The sequence below is a fragment of the Eriocheir sinensis genome, chromosome 17 (assembly GCF_024679095.1).
Source record: "Eriocheir sinensis breed Jianghai 21 chromosome 17, ASM2467909v1, whole genome shotgun sequence".
Taxonomy (NCBI): Eukaryota; Metazoa; Arthropoda; class Malacostraca; order Decapoda; family Varunidae; genus Eriocheir; species Eriocheir sinensis.
The window spans coordinates 17,815,032-17,834,516 of NC_066525.1; the positions used below are offsets into that span (position 1 = coordinate 17,815,032).

The following is a 19,485-nucleotide window of genomic DNA, read 5'->3' on the forward strand; positions in this document are numbered from 1 at the left end:
TGTGGTGTACCCTAGTTATTATTTTGAAAATGCAGACCCGCCCACACACACACACACACACACACACACACACACACACACACACACACACACACACACACCATCACCTCCGACAGCCACCAGATAACCACGACACCCAAATCATCACCACCATAACAACCACCACCACTAACCCCATCACCACAACCACTTCGGTCATCATTACCAGACATCATCACCACAAGCATCCAGTATACATTGAGGTCATTTTCATCACCATTACCACTAGGATCACCCGTTCATCACACCTTCGCGTAGAGTCATCACCACCATGGCCATCATCACCACCACCACCTCCACAGGCATGGCAAAAAATGGATGAAAATTCGTGTCTTCAGCAGGAAATATGCACCTTTTGATCTCTATTATAATAACATGGACAAGAACAGAAGTGAAATAAAGGTTTTGGGTCTTATCAACTCCCTTTTCTTACTGACCGTCTTCTATACCTCTTAAATTGATTCGCAGTGTTTCTTTATTTGCTTCCTTTTTCTAGCTCTTTTCCTACTAATTACTCTTCTGTACCTGTTAACTTCATGCTTTCACCCCTTCCTTGCCCTCACTGCACGCGACTTTATATACTAACTCATCTGTATACTGTCCAAAGTCCTAATGCAAGAGTTAACCAGTATCTTCATTCCTTCGTTTGCTTTCCCCCCTTCGTACGATGTAAACGCAGTCACAAAGGAGGTTATCAAGACACCTCAACATCCTATTTATTCTAGCTCATCTGTATACTGTCCAAAGTCCTCATGCAAGAGTTAACCAGTAGCTTCATTCCTTCGTTTGCTTTCCCCCTTCGTACGATGTAAACGCAGTCACAAAGGAGGTTATCAAGACACCTCAACATCCTAATTATTCTAGCTCATCTGTATACAGTCCAAAGTCCTCATGCAAGAGTTAACCAGCATCTTCATTCCTTCGTTTGCTTTCCCTCGTTCGTGCGTTGAAAACCCTATCACGAAGGGGCTCTCAAGACGCCTCATCAGCCTAATTTGACCACAGCTTTTTTTAACTTCTGTTTCTGTTTGTTGACGTAGAGTTTTGTGACCTTTTTTGTCGTCAGTGATTCCTTTCTCTTTTGCAACATAAAAAAAAAACATTCCCTTCTTCACCTTTCTCCATCATCATCATTATTATTACCATCATCAATATCACCATCATCATCATCATTGTCATTATCATCACCATCTTTATCATCATCATTACCATCACTGTCGTTGTTATTACTATCATCGTCATCATTAGTATAACCATCATCATCAGCATTTACCATCAAACATATAAAGGATAGGCCTAAGAGAGAGAGAGAGAATTATATGAATCGTCTGACAAACATTGATTTTTTCCGCCATTTTGTTACGCAGACGTTTTTCCATCTTGTTCATCCTCTCTCTCTCTCTCTCTCTCTCTCTCTCTCGCTCTCTCTCTCTCTCTCTCTCTCTCTCTCTCTCTCTCTCTCTCTCTCTCTCTCTCTCTCTCTCTCTCTCTCTCTCTCTCTCTCTCTCTCTCTCTCTCTCTCTCTCTATCTCTCTCTCTCTCTCTCTCTCTCTCTCTCTCTCTCTCTCTCTCTCTCTCTCTCTCTCTCTCTCTCTCTCTCTCTCTCTCTCTCTCTCTCTCTCTCTCTCTCTCTCTCTCTCTCTCTCTCTCTCTCTCTAATTGTTGGAAGATTCTTTGTCGTTGTAGGGAAAAAACGATTCAATTTTTTTCACTTTTCGTTTTTTTTCCATGATTTTTTTGTATATTTTTTGAGGATGTATTGCATTGTGTGTGTGTGTGTGTGTGTGTGTGTGTGTGTGTGTGTGTGTGTGTGTGTGTGTGTGTGTGTGTGCGCGCGCTTTGTTCATTTATAGTGGTGCAGATTCAATTATCAACCTTCAGCTTTTTTGTTTTCCTTCTTTTTCTCTATCATTTTATTCAATTTCCTCATTCTCTTTCTTTTTCATGCTTCGCTAATACATGTTTCAATCTCTCAGCGTGTGTGTTCTCTTCTATTTCTCATCTGCTACCGTTTTCGTTTCTTATTTCCTTTATATTTCCTCTTCCTTCTCTTTCTCCTAATCATCACCATTCTGCCAGTCACTATCCCCTTTACTGAGTCTACTATAAAACTTTCTCTCCTCTATAAAGTTCTATATTTGTGTCTCTTTACGGGTCTAACTCTTTTTCTCACCCCTTTTTTTTTTACCTCTTCGGCGGTGAGGTGGAGCTCGGTAGAAGAAGAGGGTGCGGGGGCGTTCTTTACCTCTTCTCCCGTATTTTAGGTCTCCTGTTGAATATCATTAGTGTTCTTAGCGTGAGACGAGTTAATCAGTTTTGTGTGTGTGTTCTGTACGTCATTATGTTATATGTTGTACTTTCTTCATATTTTTCCTTCTCCTTCACCTCCTTTTATTTCGTTTGCTCCTCCCGTTTCTCTTACTCTTACTGTTCCTCCTTCTCCTCCTCGTACTGTTTATAATTCTCTTCCACCTCAACTTTCTCTTTATCCTCCTCTTCCCCACCCTCCTCCTCCTTCCTCATCCTCCTCATCCTCATCCTCCTCCTTCACTACCACATCTTCTTGTTCTTTCCTCCTCCTACTCGTCTTGTGAGTGTCATTGCAATAGATATAGTCAAGAGAAAGTTAGATAAATTTGGATTGGAAAGTTAGGTAATGGTTAGATGTTCAGGAGCTGCCTTGTAAAAATCTGCCTACCTCCTGCAGACTCATTATGCTTGTATGTTCCCATGTACGTACTCCTCCTATTCCTGATTCTGCACATTATATTCTTCATTCACCGTTTCCAGTCACTGCAACTGTATATATTACTACTTCTACAACATATGTTACTACAACTACTATTTTCTTAAAGCAAAGGAAGCAGCTTAAGGGCAAAAATAAATAGGAAAAAAGCCGGCTAATCATTGCCCTTGTAAAAGAAAGTATAGATGAATGGCCAAAAGAGAGGTCAATTTCTGGCGGAGAGGTGTCTTGAAAGAGGTCATATCGTACAGAGAAGGAGATAAAGACGAGGGAAGACTGTTCCAGAGTTTACCACTGAAGGGGATGAAAGACTGAAGATGCTGGTTAATTCTTGCATTAGGGATTTGGACAGTATAGAGATGAGCTAGAGTAGAAAGTCGATTGCAGTGGGGCCGCTACCACTAATAATAATAACAATAATAATAATAATAATAATAATAATAATAATAATAATAATAATAATAATAATAATAATAAAAATAATACTTCTACTACTATTATTACTTCTACTACTGTTTCTACTTCTACTGCAACAACTACTACTATTACTACTACTACTTCTACTACAAATAATAATAATAATAATAATAATAATAATAATAATAATAATAATAATAATAATAATAATAATAATATTAATAATAATAATTATTATTATTATTATTATTATTATTATTATTATTATTATTATTATTATTATTATTATTATTATTATTATTATTATTATTATTATTATTATTATTATTATTATTATTATTATTATTATTTGTAGTAGCAGTAGTTGTAGTAGTAATAGTAGTAGTAGTAGTAGTAGTAGTAGTAGTAGTAGTAGTAATAGCAGTAGTACCTTATAGTAGTAGTAGTAGCAGCGATTGTAGTAGTGTTGCTAGCTTCCCTACCACCACCAACACCACCAATCAACCGTATCACGACCCTCTCCTACCACTTCCAATAAGTCTCAATCATCACGCTGCACGCACTTGCCTTTCTTCGATTGTTTTCACACACCAAAGATTCTGACCCTGTTCTCCCAAGTCTTTGCAAGTTTTCATCTTCATCTGGTCTCACACTTCTCCCCTCACTGGCCCTCTTTACCATCGTTCCTTCCTGTCCCTCGCCCCTTCTTCGCCCCTTCTCACCTGCTGCCCTCTCTCTCTCTCTTCCCTCCCGCCGCCCCGTTCCCACGTGCCACGGTCTTCTTCACCTCCTGCGTCATGCTCCCCGTTAATCTTAAACGCTGACATTGCAAAAAATCCTGATCCTTCTCCGGAGTTTATGAGGAAACTTGGTTCATCTTACCCATTGTTGAGTGAGTGTTAAAGTTAGGGGAAAGTTGCGTATTAGGTGTCTGGGGAGGAAGTAATGGAAGGAGGGAAGGAAAGGCATGCGGAAGGAGGTGAAGGAGTGGAAGGAAGGAAGGAAGGACAGAGGTGATGTACACTCAAGTTAAAAACAAATAGGTTATCAATATGAGTAGAGGAGTAAGGAGAAAAGATAATAAAGATGATGATAAAAAGTTGGATGTAGAAGGCAATAGAAGGAAGAAGGAAAGGAAGCAAGGATCGTGAGGACGGTATTTTAGTGTGGCAATGAAAAAAACTGATGGTATCGAAAAGAAAGGGAAAGAAAGAGAATATGGAAAGAGAAAGGAAGAAAATTACAAACTGGCACCGAGTTCCAAAGGTCTGATAGTTTGATGTCCTCCAAAATTTTGAAAAACAGAGCACAGATTTTCTCTCAAAGTCACTACCCACGGCACAGTCTATATTGTTTTTAGTTTCATTGCAAAAATCACATGTTAGAATATCCGGATAAGCAGACTACTTCAATCTTCATACGAATGAAAAACAATTAAAATTTTCGTTTATTTTCTTTCTCCTTTTCCTTTCCCTTTTTTTCTTTGTGTTGGGCCCCGATTAGTCAAGAGACACTTGTTCAACTTAGTTCACGACGCCTTGTTTTAATAACGATTAAAAATTGTTTCTTCAGCTCGACAATTAATGCTGCGTTTATACTAATACTGCTTTTCGGGAAAGAGGCGTTGTCGTTACTGAACACAGCATCCAACTTCCCTGTGAAATCCTTGTAAAGTTGCAGTTATAAACAGTGCGAGCGACGCGCCATTGCCGAGTGGTGGGTTTTCTTCTGTAAAGCTAACGGCGGCGTACCTGAAGGAGGGTGGCTGTGCTGCTGGGAATGACTTGTCAACTGGATCACGTATGAGAAGGGAACTGAGCCTCCCTCCACCAGACACCTCCCTCAAACCTCGGCCGCCAAGGGAAGCGACAATATGTTGCATAAACTATTGCAAAAACTCCCCTGCTGCCTCAGCCTCCCTATTGTTCCTTGCCTCTACTTTGCCCACCTTGGGAATGTGACCAAGTTGGCACGGTGGCGGCGGCGGTGGTGGTGGAGCCGCCGCGCCGCTGCCTGCCTCCCTCTGCCCGTGCCGCCTCGCCTTCGCCTTGCCCTCGCCGCCTGGCCCTCACCCGTGGCAGTGCCACTCATTCCTGCAATCTCGGACAAACAAACTTTCCCCACTGCTCCAGAAACTCGTAAATAAACTAACTAAAGAGGTTAAGGAAATTCGAGCAGTTGAGTTAATTTGCATAAATTTGCAACCGCGCAAGGCCCCCCGAGGAGGCGGCCTCCCTCCCTCTCAGGGCGAGGCGATGGGAAAGTTTTTACGGGAGGCGGTGGGGCGGCGGCGGCCGTGCAAAAACCCCAAAGGGAGGGAGTGCAAGGCGAGGCGGCCCAAGACGGTGGCAGGAGAGAGGGCAGCGAGGGGAGCCACGGTCCGTAGGGGGATCTTACAAGACCCACACCTTTCACACGGCCAAGGCGGCTCCCACAGGCTCATGAATATGGCCCGGCGAGCAGTGGGCGTGTGTGTGAGGCCCTGCGGCACGTCCCACCGCCGTGCTGCCTCTCATCATTGTTTCTCGTGGGGAATGAAAGATAAAGTAGACCTTCGCCTCCCGGGACGGTGTGCAGCGTGCGTACACAACGCTGAAAGTCATGTGTGTGTTTTTTATGTCTCTGTGTGTGTGTGTGTGTGTGTGTGTGTGTGTGTGTGTGTGTGTGTGTGTTCATGTGCGTGTGCACGTTGTTACATCAGCAAGAAATAACATTGGCAACGGACAAAACTTTTCTATTAGAGCAGAAGATTGGAAATGCGAATTGAAAATAACCCTCGGATGAACTAATCACCAAAAAATGGACATAAAGAATAGAGAGTGTCGGAAGACTTGGCGGCGATGGACGAGCAACTATTTCACGAGGATGACACGTAAAACACAGCTAATGTTTCCGCCCCTTGAAGAGAAACGAAGACGAGACACTAATACCTTCCCTTGTCCTCGATCAGACCACACACACACACACACACACACACGGAATAGACGGAAGCGAGGCAATGCAAGGCAAGGATTAAAACACAGTATCTATTAGTGAAGGGAAACACGTTCGTATATTACATTGGAAGGAGAGAATAATGGCAGTTGGTTATCTTCTCTCGTCCTCTCTTTTCCCCTCGCCCACACACACACACACGTGGGAAGGAAAGACAGAAGGAGGAGAGCGAGATAGAGTTTTAAGGATACAAACAAGCATTCATCCTTGCACCGGCTTAGAGAGACGAGCAAATGGAGCGACAAAGAGAGACAAAAAGTGATTGCTGACCTTATCTTCCGCTGCCCTACATATCAGCGTACCAGCAAACACACACACACACACACACACACACACACACACACACACACACACACACGGGGTAGAAAGGAGAGGGAGAGAAGGAAGCGAATCAAACACAACCCCAAAGTACAAACACGGCAACTATCGGGTCATCTCTAAAGGCAAACAAGTATATCAGCAAAGGAGGAGAAAAAATATAGGCGTAGTAACCTTGAATGTCGGGAGATGGAGAGATATGACCGTGAACTCTAGTACTCGACATAGAAACTTAGTGAAAACATTGGTGTGTGTGTGTGTGTGTGTGTGTGTGTGTGTGTGTGTGTGTGTGTGTGTTTACCTAGTTGTGACATACGGGAAAAGAGCTACGCTCGCGCTGTCCCGTCTCCATATCACCTCTTATCCAACTTTTCCTTAAAATCATGAATGTTCCTTGCACAAACCTCCTCCTCCTCCAGTCTGTTTTACAGCTCAATGCTTCTGTTAGGGAAGCTAAACTATTTCACATCTCTCCTACACGTGGTCGCCCTCAACTTCTTTCCATGTCTTCTCGTGTCTCTCTCTCGTTCCACACATACACAGGTCCTCTCTGTCCAAATACTCCACTCCGTTCGCCACCCTGTACACCGCTATCAGGTGTCTAACTCTTTCTCTTCTTCTCTCCAGGGTTGTGAGCCCTGACTGTTTGTGTGTATGTGTGTGTGTGTGTGTGTGTGTGTGTGTGTGTGTGTGTGTGTTATTCACCTATAGTATCCTCTAGGCTGTGTGTCCTATTGAATAGCGCACCAAATATTCGTTACTTCCTCCATATTGTCACGAATCAATGTAAAAAAAATTAAAAAAAGGAGACGATGATAGACTGTCTCCTCCGTGGAAGTGGACTGAATTCTTTGTGAGCGCCCCAATGAGTTTCTTGCCAAGCCCACGCACACACTTTTCACACCTCTCAACAGCAAGGCACCGGTCGTGATGGAAGTCAGCTTGGTTTGTGCCCGGCGCGCGTTACTTCATATTCATGTTATACCCGAAAATGATGCCCTCAGAACCATGTGTACGATCATGTCTTGAGATCGTCTACAAAGAGTTAAAGACTACATAGCGTTCCTCGGTTCTGAAAGGTTGGAAAGCGTATAAGCTCTTGAAAGGGGACGTGTATCAAGGAAAAATAGCGTCTCACTCCACGGACCGATTATCTTCATGTCCTGTTCAATCACTCAAGAGGAAGAGACTGTCAGAATAGTTGCATGAAGTTATGATGAATATAGTTCTGCATGTGTTAGCCGAGCAGAAAACAATTATTAACATATGATAAGCATGACGGAGGGAGGGAAAGAAGACTGTGAAGCGCCTGAATATGGTGCAGGACGCTCTGATGTGAAAAAAAATGAACGCTGGGAAAGAAACCAGGCGAAAAAACGGAGTGAGCGGGCATGTCGATGACGGACATGCCACCAACTCGTCTAAAACAGTAACATCGCGGCGTAATTAACCTTAGCTCTTGTTCATTTATTTTCAGTTACCGGTCATCATAACGTTCAGAATTCATGCATTATCTAAGCATTATATTTGCAGTAGATACGACCTCAACTCTTTCAAGAGGAGAGTATCAAGACACCTCTCCTCCCGGAATTGACCTTTCTTTTGTCCTCTCCCTTCTTGTATTCTTTTGCTGGAGCAGCGTTTAGCGGCCATTTTTGTTGCTGTTCTTAGTTTTTGCCCTTGAGCTGCCTCCCTAGCTGTGAGGAAAGTTAAGGTTGGAAGAACAGCTTAGTTGTGACGTGACAAACTACCACTTGTGAACCATTGCATAAGATACTCTGACGGTCCCCTGAGACTGCATGGCTGAATCAACTGACAGGCGGTGGATTGGTGGGGGCGACTTATTTTATTGTTGTTGAAGTAAGGTTGAAGTGTTGCAGTGGAAAACCGTGTAGTGATAATGTTCATACTGCAGTGGTGATTTGCATGCAGTAGAAGTGAACAGAAAAGTAGCAATGGTTATTATGGTAGCAGGTGGCATGCTGGTTGTGGCGAAGGAAAGGGGGGGGGGGGGGACGCATGGACTGAAGGCAGTGCAAAGAGTGATACATGTAAGAAGCTCTGTACTTAAGGCAGACTAATAGATGAGTAAAGGCGGTGGTGATGGTGATGGTGGTGGTGGTATGGCATGCGTGATTGTGATGGCGTCGGAGGCAGTGTAAGGGTGATGTATGTGTGTTGGAGGCAGCACACTGAAGGCAGAGTAATGAGGGAGTAATGGTGGCCGAGGTGGTGCATGGTGGTCGGGGTGGCGGCGGCGCGTGCATGGAGGGCGGGGGGCGCGTCGTAATGCGGTACAGGAATTGTTGGTTAGCACGCGCCCGCGCCATTACCAGGCGGGAACAGAAATTGCGAACTTGCTTCCTCGCCAAGACTATTGCTACTGTTTATTTGTACCGTCACTTGGGGCTAAACGAAAGATATGTAACAAAAGCTCGCTACACGCTGTTCTCTACAAAGTAAGACAGATGAAGTGGCCAACATAGATGATATAATTTAATTCCAGGACCGTCTTAAATTGATACTGCCCTCTTCGAAGAGTTCGTTCGTTGTTGTGGTACCAACATGAACATGATTTTAAGAGTTAGGCTGACAATAAGAACCGAAATGTGTTCATATCATTTTCTTTTCTCTCATATAGAGTTGTGGATTATTAGGGACATTACACGTTTGTCATGTTGAAATATTGTGGTTCGAGCCCCGCTCAGTCTGAGATTTTTCCGCTGACAAGGAGTGAACAGTAACCACTCCTTGTCAGCGGAAAAATCTTGAGCAAGGGGGATGGGGGGTGTGGTGTGTGGAGGTCCTGGCATTACCCACAGGTCGACTATAATGAGCTTGCTCTTGTCGGGAGGGTACTTGCTGGTGATTGCGAGTCCAACTCGTGATCAGGCCGTGGTGGTGAATTACACACACATACACCTAAGCATTTTCTCCCTCTACCAATCAGTTGTTTATAAAGTTAGTGGTCGTTACTAACGGCAGGATATGTGCAGGAGAACTGGACTGTGTGTGTGTGTGTGTGTGTGTGTGTGTGTGTCGTCCACAAACAAGCTGCCTTCCACAGGCTGTGCGATTGAGAAAAAGAAAGACAAACTTATTTTTTTGCGGCACCTGAACTATAACTGGTTTTGGAACTTCAGATTTACGAGTGCAGAAGATTCATGCAGTGTGTCGAAGCGCTTCAGAGCCGGTTCGGTCCATGCACATAGTCCAGCGTCCATGCGGGGAGAGCGTGGACAGGTGGCAAGGTGACGGGAGCCTCAAGATTCAGTCGCCTTGTTTTGTTGGCTCGAGTGAGTTACATCTAAGCCACTCCTGGTCCTGTATTCTCAAACATTTCGGGGCTTTCGTATATAGATGTTGTGGGTATGTACATGAATAGTGTTAGCCTTGTGATAGTTCGGCCTAGCACAGTTCCTATTCCTCCTTCTTTTTCTGCTTCTTATTTTTTTCTTTCTTTTCTTCATCTGCTTTTTTTTTCCTCTTCCTCCTTTTCCTGCTGCTTCATACCACTCCATGCTACCACTATAACTTCTTTTTCTTCCTCCTTCTTTTCGTATTCCTATTCTCATTCTTCTTATTCTTATTCATATCACTATTATTATCATCATCATTTTGTTCAATATTTTTTTCTGTTATTATATTGTCAAAAATAATGTGTAGCCATTCGGAATCTCACGTACGGGGAGGAAAGTGTAATATACCGCTCCACATGGATGGTCCGGGTGTTGTCTCCCTCTGTTTTTTCCTCACTCAGAGCCTCTCACAGCGGCCTCCCTCCCCCCGTGTGGCTGCGGTCCAGAAGGTGTAGTGTTAGGCAAGGGGTGGGATGGTCGGGTTATATGGTCATATTATTAAACATTTCGGCCTCCAAGCACACATATTTGACAAGGCTTTTAGAGGAGTTTTGAGCATTTTCATGGGTAGTTTTATGACCCTGGTGGTAGTTTGACCATTCTTCTGTGCCATGAACGTAATAAAACTCCCATTAGAACCAGACTGATCTAGACTTTCGACAAGGACACCATTTATTGAAGGAAGAAGTTTGTCAGTAACCGTACATCATATGAATAAGTTGTTGTACTGGCGTTGCAATACAGGCGGTAACTGATCACAATATTTTTTATTTCTGTGTGTGCTGAGGACTTTTCAGGCGAAGATAAGAGAGAAAAATACTCGAATGTTAGTTACAAGTTTAATCACACCCCAAAATTATCTTGCGGCTTTCGAGAAATTGTTGAGAAAGAAGGTAATGGCGCCCTGCTTGCCTCAAAGCCTAATAGCCAGTTCGACAGTCCAGCACAGAGTCATTGTAATTTCCCAAACCAAGCTATATGCACCACAATGCTCCGTTATTTCAGCTCAATACCAGATACTAATAAAGAGATTTCCTGTGTGGTGTCCTAAAATTCCCTCCTTTTTATATCAACGCCAAACACTAGAGCTACGAGGAATTTTCGTGGTATTTTGTGTTTGGTTGGGGGGCTCACAAACTAGCTGTACCGGACTGTAAAACTGGCCCAAGTTAGTAAGAAATCTCTCCTCAGTGTCAGGGTAGCGTGAGATGAGGACAGTAGCCACGGAGAGGTCGGTGTTCTCAGACGCTTCCGCCTCTCACATCATCTATTTCCAAAGGCCGAGAAGGAGATCAATCGGATTCTAACGAGCTTCTTTTATTTACGTTCATGGTACAGAAGAAGGGTCAAACTATCACCAGGGTCATAAAACTACTCAAGTAAATGACCAAGACTCCTATAAGAGCCTTGTTTAATGCGTAAGCTTTGGCTCCGAAATGTTTAAAAATAAGGCCCAGAGTCATCTCCGTCGGAAAGACAAAAAAAAAAATGGATGTGGCGGAATGTTGACTGCATGGATCTCGGAAGTCTGGTGGCAAGGAAATAATTACGATAAACTAAGCGAATAAGTAGGCTTTGTTCACCAGCATGCAGTCCGAAGGGTAAATGGTAGGTATAGGTGTAATAATCAACGGAAGGAGTGAAGTACATGGGTGGGCTTGGCCGTGAATAGCTTACACACCCTTCTTGCTCTCACGTTTTCTTCCGCCGCACCCAATGAGGAAATAGATGGAAGACTTTCTCGTCCTTTTGGGTGTTGTATTACGTAGGTGAAAGCGTCCTACATTGTGCAACATACCAGTAACGTGATAGGCGTTTAGTACGTGGAGGATGCATATAGTATTTAAAAAAAGGCAGTTTGTATAGGTCACTGTTCGGTATTAGGCAAGACTTCCTCGGAATAATATATTTTCGTTGCTAGATGTTCTGTTGAGCAATTTAGAGTTGAAGCAAAAAATAAGAATTAGATATATGGAAAGAAGCAGGAAAAGACCGATACACTACCCTTAGGTGGAGTTGTCACACTCGCCACCTGCATTTTTTCGAAGGGAAGGAGTATGGGTGCGATACCTTATATATTTATACCGCTTTTGCATCATTTTTTTCATCGCCATCATCATCCTTATTATAAGACCACTACAGGGCATACCTTTTTCCGTGGTGCAACGATTAGCGGGACTAGCTACGAATCCATGGGCCCGGGCAGTCAGCGTGCAGCTATCCCAGCTTTTCATTCTTCCTTTCGGGCTGGTTGATGAATGGGTACCTGGGGAAAGCCTGGGGAAGAATCTGTGGTAACCCGGATGTCACACTGGCCTTGTGTCACTCACCACAGGCTCGAGGGTCAATGCGACGGAGATGAGCACTGCGGCCACGAGTAGCTATATTGTATGTCCCCAACTTCACCTTCTCTTTGTTTGATGTATGTACTCCATCCTAGTCTGGCAAAAGTTTTAATTCTATCTCTTGAGCTGCATGGTTCCGTGTCAGCCCTCATGTCTGCAGTTTCTGGGTTCCCTCGTTGCTACTACGCGAAAGGTAAAACATTTTGGTTAGGGTGTTAGGTGGTGCAGTATGATGCGGACACTGACTTGTGATCTATTAGTCGGATACGCAGCGCAACATCCCGCCCACTAAAAACGCAAGTCTTTTCCCTGGTGTGATTCTCTAACGAAACCTATACTGAAGTGTGAGGTTAAGCAGTAAGATCCTTTTAGTTCTGATCTCGATTCCCCTTGCTAATGTAGGTATCTTACCCAGCCACATACACGCCAACCTTCTCCTCGATCCCTGCAGCCCCCTCCTCCCCTTTTCTCTCTTCTCGTCCCATTGTTTATCATATTTCACCTTCCCGTCCCTTTCCCTCTCCTCCTATTGATCTCCCCATGCAACCTTCCCAGCGCAGTCAAACAATGTCACCCCATCTTAGCCCTCTACGTGTAACCTTTTTTTTACTTTCCTTTTCTCCTCCCCTAGCTTCTCATGCCTTACCTTTTCTCCCTTCCTGGCTACCCACCGATTTTTACTTGTGGTCTCTTTTTTTTTTTTCCCTCATATGGTCATACCCCTCCTTTCTCGCTATTCTTGAAACATGATAACTTTTAATTTTAAACCGTGCGTTAAATGAAGAAACTGATCATTAAATATTAACCATGTAGTTCTCATTTTGCTTTTCATTTTGTTCATTCTAGACTATGAACATCACTTGAATGCCAGTATTTGAGTGGCCGATAAAGTAACCTTATAATGCATGGGAAATGATGTTGTCAGCGTGTATGACTGAAAATTATCTAAACACAAAACGCCAATCTAATGAATAAATATTGCTTTGTTTCAGGCCAGCTCGAAGCGCTTCGTCGAACGGGACATGGAACCAGTCGAGCAACCGCGCTATCAGCCAGGGAGCAGCGGCTGGTCAGTGGGCATGTACTTACCTCTGGGATCGCTGGCAAGTCTGTGGGCATGTATTTCCTCCTGGATTGAAGGTTTGGAATGTATGCATTTAATTGATTGGTTCTTAAATTAATTCTTGTACTAGCCAGCATAGTTAATGTTTTATCGTGTGGTAGGGTTGGTTAATCTAGCCAACTACTGCTTCTAATATACCGAAAAAATACCATGCGGAGTGCATAGGATACTTCATTTGCTTCACATTTGTTTAGGTTTTAGTTACCGATTCATACCAATTTACTGAGTCAACTGCTTTAATATGTGGGGATGCCTTTAAGATTTCCAAGTCCAGTGTTGTGTCACGAGGGCTTACTAAGCAGACTGAGCCTCATAGCTGCCTTACACTACACAACAGAAACTAGTTCCAAGTCAGTAATGTCCACCATGCGCATGGATCATTACGATTTCGGACATAAAACGGTCTTTAAGAGTTCTAAGTTTGTTAGGGAAATTTTGGAACCCCATTTTTCAGTGATTTTTGCCTTCCATCACCCCCCCAAAAAAACCCGGTTCCCCACAGGTCGATCACCAGGCTTGTGTTGGGGGGTAGGGGGTGCTGGAGTGGTGGAGGGGGAGTTGTTCTGTAGTTTTACCGTGGCCGGCTGGAGAGGTCAGGGAAATAGATTACTTATCAGAATTATCACTGGTTTGCAGCTTGAGACGGTGACTGGGGGACGATGACCTGAAGAGAGTCGGTGTCTGAAGTGCTGGTCTTGGTACACCGAAGCAGCACCGATGTGAATCCCCGCACGTGTTCCTCGCCCAGTCTGGAGTTAGTTTACTGAGACATTCATCTGCCCGAGCAATGCGGTAAAGTGCTGCCGTGTGTATATTTCACCACTAAAGGCCCGTCCACACGATCGAGCACGAGCAGTACCCTCGAGCACAGGCGAGCGGTCTGCCCGTTGACGGGCTTACCACTTGTGCCCGCTGAATCGTGTGGACGGGCCTTTAATAAGACATCTACCGGTAAGTGTGGCCCGTAGACAGTGTAGTTGTTAACCATTATCATGTTAGCTGAAGAGGAGATACGTAGAACAGACATGCACGTATTCATTCATGCATGCTAGGGTAGAGGTTCTAACTTTTCCTTTTTTGTGTGTATATGGTGTAGTAAGAGGTGTTAATGGTGACTGATGCGGGGTTAGAGGTTAGCATGTTATGTGATTATTAGAGGTTAGCATGTTATGTGATTATTAGAGGTTAGCATGTTATGTGATTAATGCAGGGTTAGAGGTTAGGAAAGTTGCTCAGGGAAGAAAATTAATTATGTATGTTAGGTCAGAAGTTTACCAGAAGGGAAGGAATAAAACCTTGTATAGAGGAATTTGTTTCAAGCCAGCTCTAAAGTGCTTTGTCAAATTAGTGAAATTAGTGTTTTGGCATATATATTTTCATGCAGATGGAGCTTAGCTTGTGTTGAGCTTTCAGTGGAGCAGTGGGAAAATAGGCATCACACAGGTATTGTGCCAGGATCACACCAGCACAGGAACTCACAAGAGGTATATGCCCTTATTATTAAGCCTATGATTAAAGCTTTAATTAATAACTATTGCTCACCGTGCACTTGAATGACCCAAACCCCTGCCCTCGCTTCCATAGCTATGGGAGCAGACATTAGATGAAGAGGTTGGATCTTGGCGGTGGATTGATGGCAGAAAGTTGACCGGTAATGCTTTTTCATGGCAAGTGAACAAAACTATCCCATTGAACTGCCCATTTTGAGTTCTGGCATGTTCACATAGAACATGAGATTCTCAATACATACCATGTTTATAAACGAACCTTAAGAAAATTGTTTTTCAAACCAAATTCTTTGCTTTGAAAATATGCAATAAGGTATCATTGAAACTAATCTGACAAATATTACTTTATTCAGTATTCATTTTCCCATAGGGAGACAGCAGCCTTTTCCAGACTAAACTAAATCTTGCTGGTCCACAATATTCAGTTATTATGCCAGAGCAGGTAACTTTGTGAACCCTAAATTAACTGCTTCTGTTTGCAAGTGACATTACATGTGGATCTTTCCCTCTTGACAGGTGTACTAATGGTGTGCTGCAACTGTCTAGAAAGTCGGTCAAGGCATGCGTCATCACCTTGGCTGAAGGTATTTATTAATTAATCTGCTAAGCTTCATTCTGTTGACCATTTTCAATTGACAATTCCTGAATCTCGATAGTACTGAAAATGCAATGCAATATAACACCTTGTTTTAATCTACTGTCATATTAGCAAAATCTGACCCACACAGAAAATATTTGTAGTTTGTTCTTCAAAAACTACTACTACTGCCATGTTTACCTTTTCCATGGTACTGTGATGACTTGGACATGAGATAAGAATGGAGGTCTTATAAACAGAATTTTGAGAGCAGGATTGATGGATGGGGTATCAGGGAAAGACCACTTGTGAAAGGGATCAATAATGCAAGGGTACTGGGGAGTTGGTAGGCAAGGGATTGAGTGTGCCGAGTGCCAGAACGGGAGAGTTGGATGTAGCCAACCCCTCTGACCTGACACTATATTGCAAGTGTAAGAATCAAACCAGCAAGGGATTTAGTTAGGAAAGTAAACCTCCCGTACTGGAGCATATATGTAGGAGGCTGCCTCTGCCAGCTTTGTAGATGGGTCATAGCCATGATTTAGAATTGTTACAACTATACTTATCAGGAATCTTGTGCAATTTACTTTAATCGGATGTATCTAGTTATAAAGTTTTACTTTAATTTTTCTTTTCCCAGATTGTTGGCAGCAGCAGGCAGTGGTTTTCCTGTCCCATCACTCCACCACTTGCCTTACAACTGCCCCCACAGACACTCGAGAACCAAGTGTGTCAGACTTGTTGATTAAGCAGAGTTGCGAGATTGATGAGCTTCCATGTTATAAGTCCGTTGACTACCTACTTTGAATTTTATTTATTTATTTATTTTTTTTTATTTCTCGACTCAAAACCGTAGGAAATTCTCCGGAAATTCTTCCGGGTATCCAATATACATATACGGCTAAATAAAAGCAGCTGCTAAAGAAATTGTTATTTTACATTTTTTGGTGTATTCAAACTTCTTGCAACTTGACTGCAGAGTTGCTTGCTAAAGATGCATAAAATGAAAATTGCTCAGATCTGGTGTGGAGTGATTTGAGCATCAAATGGGTGTACAGAAGAATGACATGTTGCAGTAAAAATTACTTAGGCTGACCACTCTTATTTGCATATTGTCATCAGGGTAATTTCTGATATTTCTCATGAACTTCTCATAAAATCAAAAGCTAAAATGATGCATCCAGGACCAGAAGGTGGTATGCACCACCTCACAGAAAATGGAGCTCAGTATACCATTCTCTTCCCCATACTTTTCTCTGGTAGTGGATTTACATAAGCCATTCTGGTCCTGTTAAAAAAAAACTTCCCTTACTGCCTTCTGATCCTAGCTAGACACCTCCAATATTACTGAAAACACTTTGTCCTATGTGAAAATTTTAAAAATCATAGTATTAGCAATGGTATTTCAACCAGTCAGACTGAATTTATTTTCATGATCTAACATGTGATGGCTGAGGATAAATCACTCCATGCCAGATGAAGTCTGTTGTTCTCCAAGAGACATACACTGATCTTGAAATATGTATATCGGCTCATATCTCATCTTGATAAAGGTATATCAACTAGTATAAGATCTGTGCCAAAACTACAGCTGACAAAATGAATCTTAAATCAATATGACTGTAGATTACATGTTTACCATGCTAGACATCTAAAATCACAAAGCTCAGCCAAGGTTATGAAAGTTGCTCTTCCCACTACAAAGCTGTGGAACTTGTGCCCTCATAGTTGTGAACTCAATTCTCTATCATACAGCTACCAAGTCCCTACCTACCTTTACCAAATGTGCAGCTAAAACAATTCAAATACAGTTTGATATTTTCTCATGTGAAATCAGAAATGAGTCATTTGCTAATTGTGGACCACAGGTTGATGTAGTGAAATTTTGGAAGAGCTGGTATTACAAGTCTATTGCAGAATACCAGCCTTATAGGTGTGGTTCTCTGTGCCTTTGTATTGCTAAATCCTTTACATAATTTATTCTGCACTTGTAACATGTTATTTGCAGTATATCTCTACTATTTTTAATGTTTTCCATGTAAAAGGTGATGTGAAAACTGTGGGAGACAATGTAATAATTCTATGATGTTAGTACACAACTACACATCATGGTTCTGCAATAATTAATTCAACAACTAGTATAGTTGTTGAATACCACATACATAACCTACTTAAATCTGCAGTCAGATCAATCAACCACATCGGTCAATAAAGCTTAACATTAATGTATGCTACCTTAATATGATATGTACTTAATGATTTCACTTATGTATCTTATCAAATAAAAAGAAGTTGATTGTAGATTATAGGTCCTAGTGATTTCCAGTATCTGAATATAAAATTATCTCAAGAACAAATAACATCAGAATGCTATACAGATATGAGTTATAACAGCCAGAGGCACACAAGCCAACTTTCAAGACAGCAGATCAATCATATAATGACCATGGGGAAATCACAATTTGCATAGTGTTGCAACAAGACAGTTTGTGTTTGAGATTAGTATGATCTACACTTCAAGTAATTATTCAATTACATTAAAGTCAAACATTACTGCATCTATAGTACTCCTTTAAATGAAATAATGGCATAATCTAAGTGAAAAAAATATCTTTTTTAGAATATAGACTGCACAGGAATGAGCATTGGAAATTATTCCAACATAATTATCTAAAGGGCTGTCATAGATATGCTGTACATAATTGAGGTAGATAATCATGGAACACAAGAGATCACTAGAGAGAATTAAATGTGATAAACAATGCCTTTGATTTTTTTGGCAATAAAAATGGATGCACGTGGCTGGTGCAGTTCTTGATTAATAGTTGATTGGTTGATCCAATTCCTGCTCAACATCATAGCAGTAGCAACAAGTGGTTATGAATATAAAATATCATTTTTCAGTGGCTAACCTTGCCATTGATGGGTGAAGAATGATGATTTTCATGAGGTTGGAAATATATCACAAAACCGATAGAGCTAATGGTAAAGCTTTTGATTCATTTGAGGAGGTTAGGAGGAGATGTGAGCTATGGTGTATTGAAAACAGTATATGGAGGGGACAAAATGAAATGTTCACACACTTCCAGAAGAATGTAGGGATTTACTGAGGGAGGGAACCTTCATCTCAAGTGACTTTCAACAGCAAGAGGCTTGTTACTTCAATTGAAACTACTGTTGATTTGATTCACTGTGTACAAGATAGTTGTTGCTTGTCAAATCTCTATGGGGTAATGCTGCTGTAAGTCAAGATTTGCACAGAATAAAATGTTTCTGCTAAGTACTCTGCACCATAATTATGTGCTTGCAGAAGAGCAATGGAAACACTGCCATGTAATTGCCTCAGACCGGTATGAACACTAAAGTGATATAAACTTTAAGCATTTTGTTAAAGAAGATGAAAAGTGGGATTGAGGGAACAACTGAAAGGCAGCATCCAAAACAAATGATGGCCCTCACATCCCTGTACTAAATGTTCAACAAAATCAAAGAGGCTGCTGCTGGACATTTATAACAATAAAACTGTTGACCACTTCTTATGTAAATTACAATTTTGCACAGACTTGAGCATCTTGAACATATTCACCAACTTTAGTGTTGACTAAAAATGTGATTGTACTGTGGATACAATGAGCAAATAGCATATTAATAAATATTCTTTATCTTAAATATCATAAAATAATTATAAATATATTAAATAACTCTGCCAGAGAGCCATTTGCAAAAAGCCTTCAATATAATAAAGAAAACTGAGGTAATGCTTCAATGTCTCAAACATTGTGCTAGTCTTATCCTGAGAATAATGAACTAATAAATAATTCTCTTACTGATATGTGACTCTACATGACAACAGTTCACAAATTACATAAGAAAAGAAAGAACAACTGCAAAAGTGACCTTACCGCCAAAACACACTGTCTGGCCTCTTGTAGTCTCCTTTTATTCATGTGTATAACTTGACTGTTTCTGTTTAAAATTTGTTGAACTTGGTCAAGTTAGCTGTCATTTCCAACCTTGATATGTCTACATCATGGCCAAACATGGCTTGATGAAATATGG

The 19,485-nt window shown here is 41.9% G+C and overlaps 1 long non-coding RNA gene across 6 annotated transcripts in view; it reads left to right on the top strand.

The window, feature by feature from the left end:
- Nucleotides 1-17,723, top strand: part of LOC127000042 (uncharacterized) — a 257,073-nt gene extending 239,350 nt beyond the window's left edge. For 3 of the 6 annotated variants that reach the window (XR_007753756.1, XR_007753755.1, XR_007753758.1), the window contains 4 exons: nt 13,211-13,367; nt 13,978-14,095; nt 15,366-15,433; nt 16,067-17,723. This is a non-coding gene — a long non-coding RNA (uncharacterized LOC127000042). Of the gene's footprint in view, nt 1-9,657; nt 9,884-13,210; nt 13,368-13,977; nt 14,134-15,365 lie in introns of those variants that run through there. The other 3 variants (XR_007753757.1, XR_007753759.1, XR_007753760.1) reach the window with 3 other exon arrangements.
- The last annotated feature ends 1,762 nt before the right edge of the window (nt 17,724-19,485 follow it).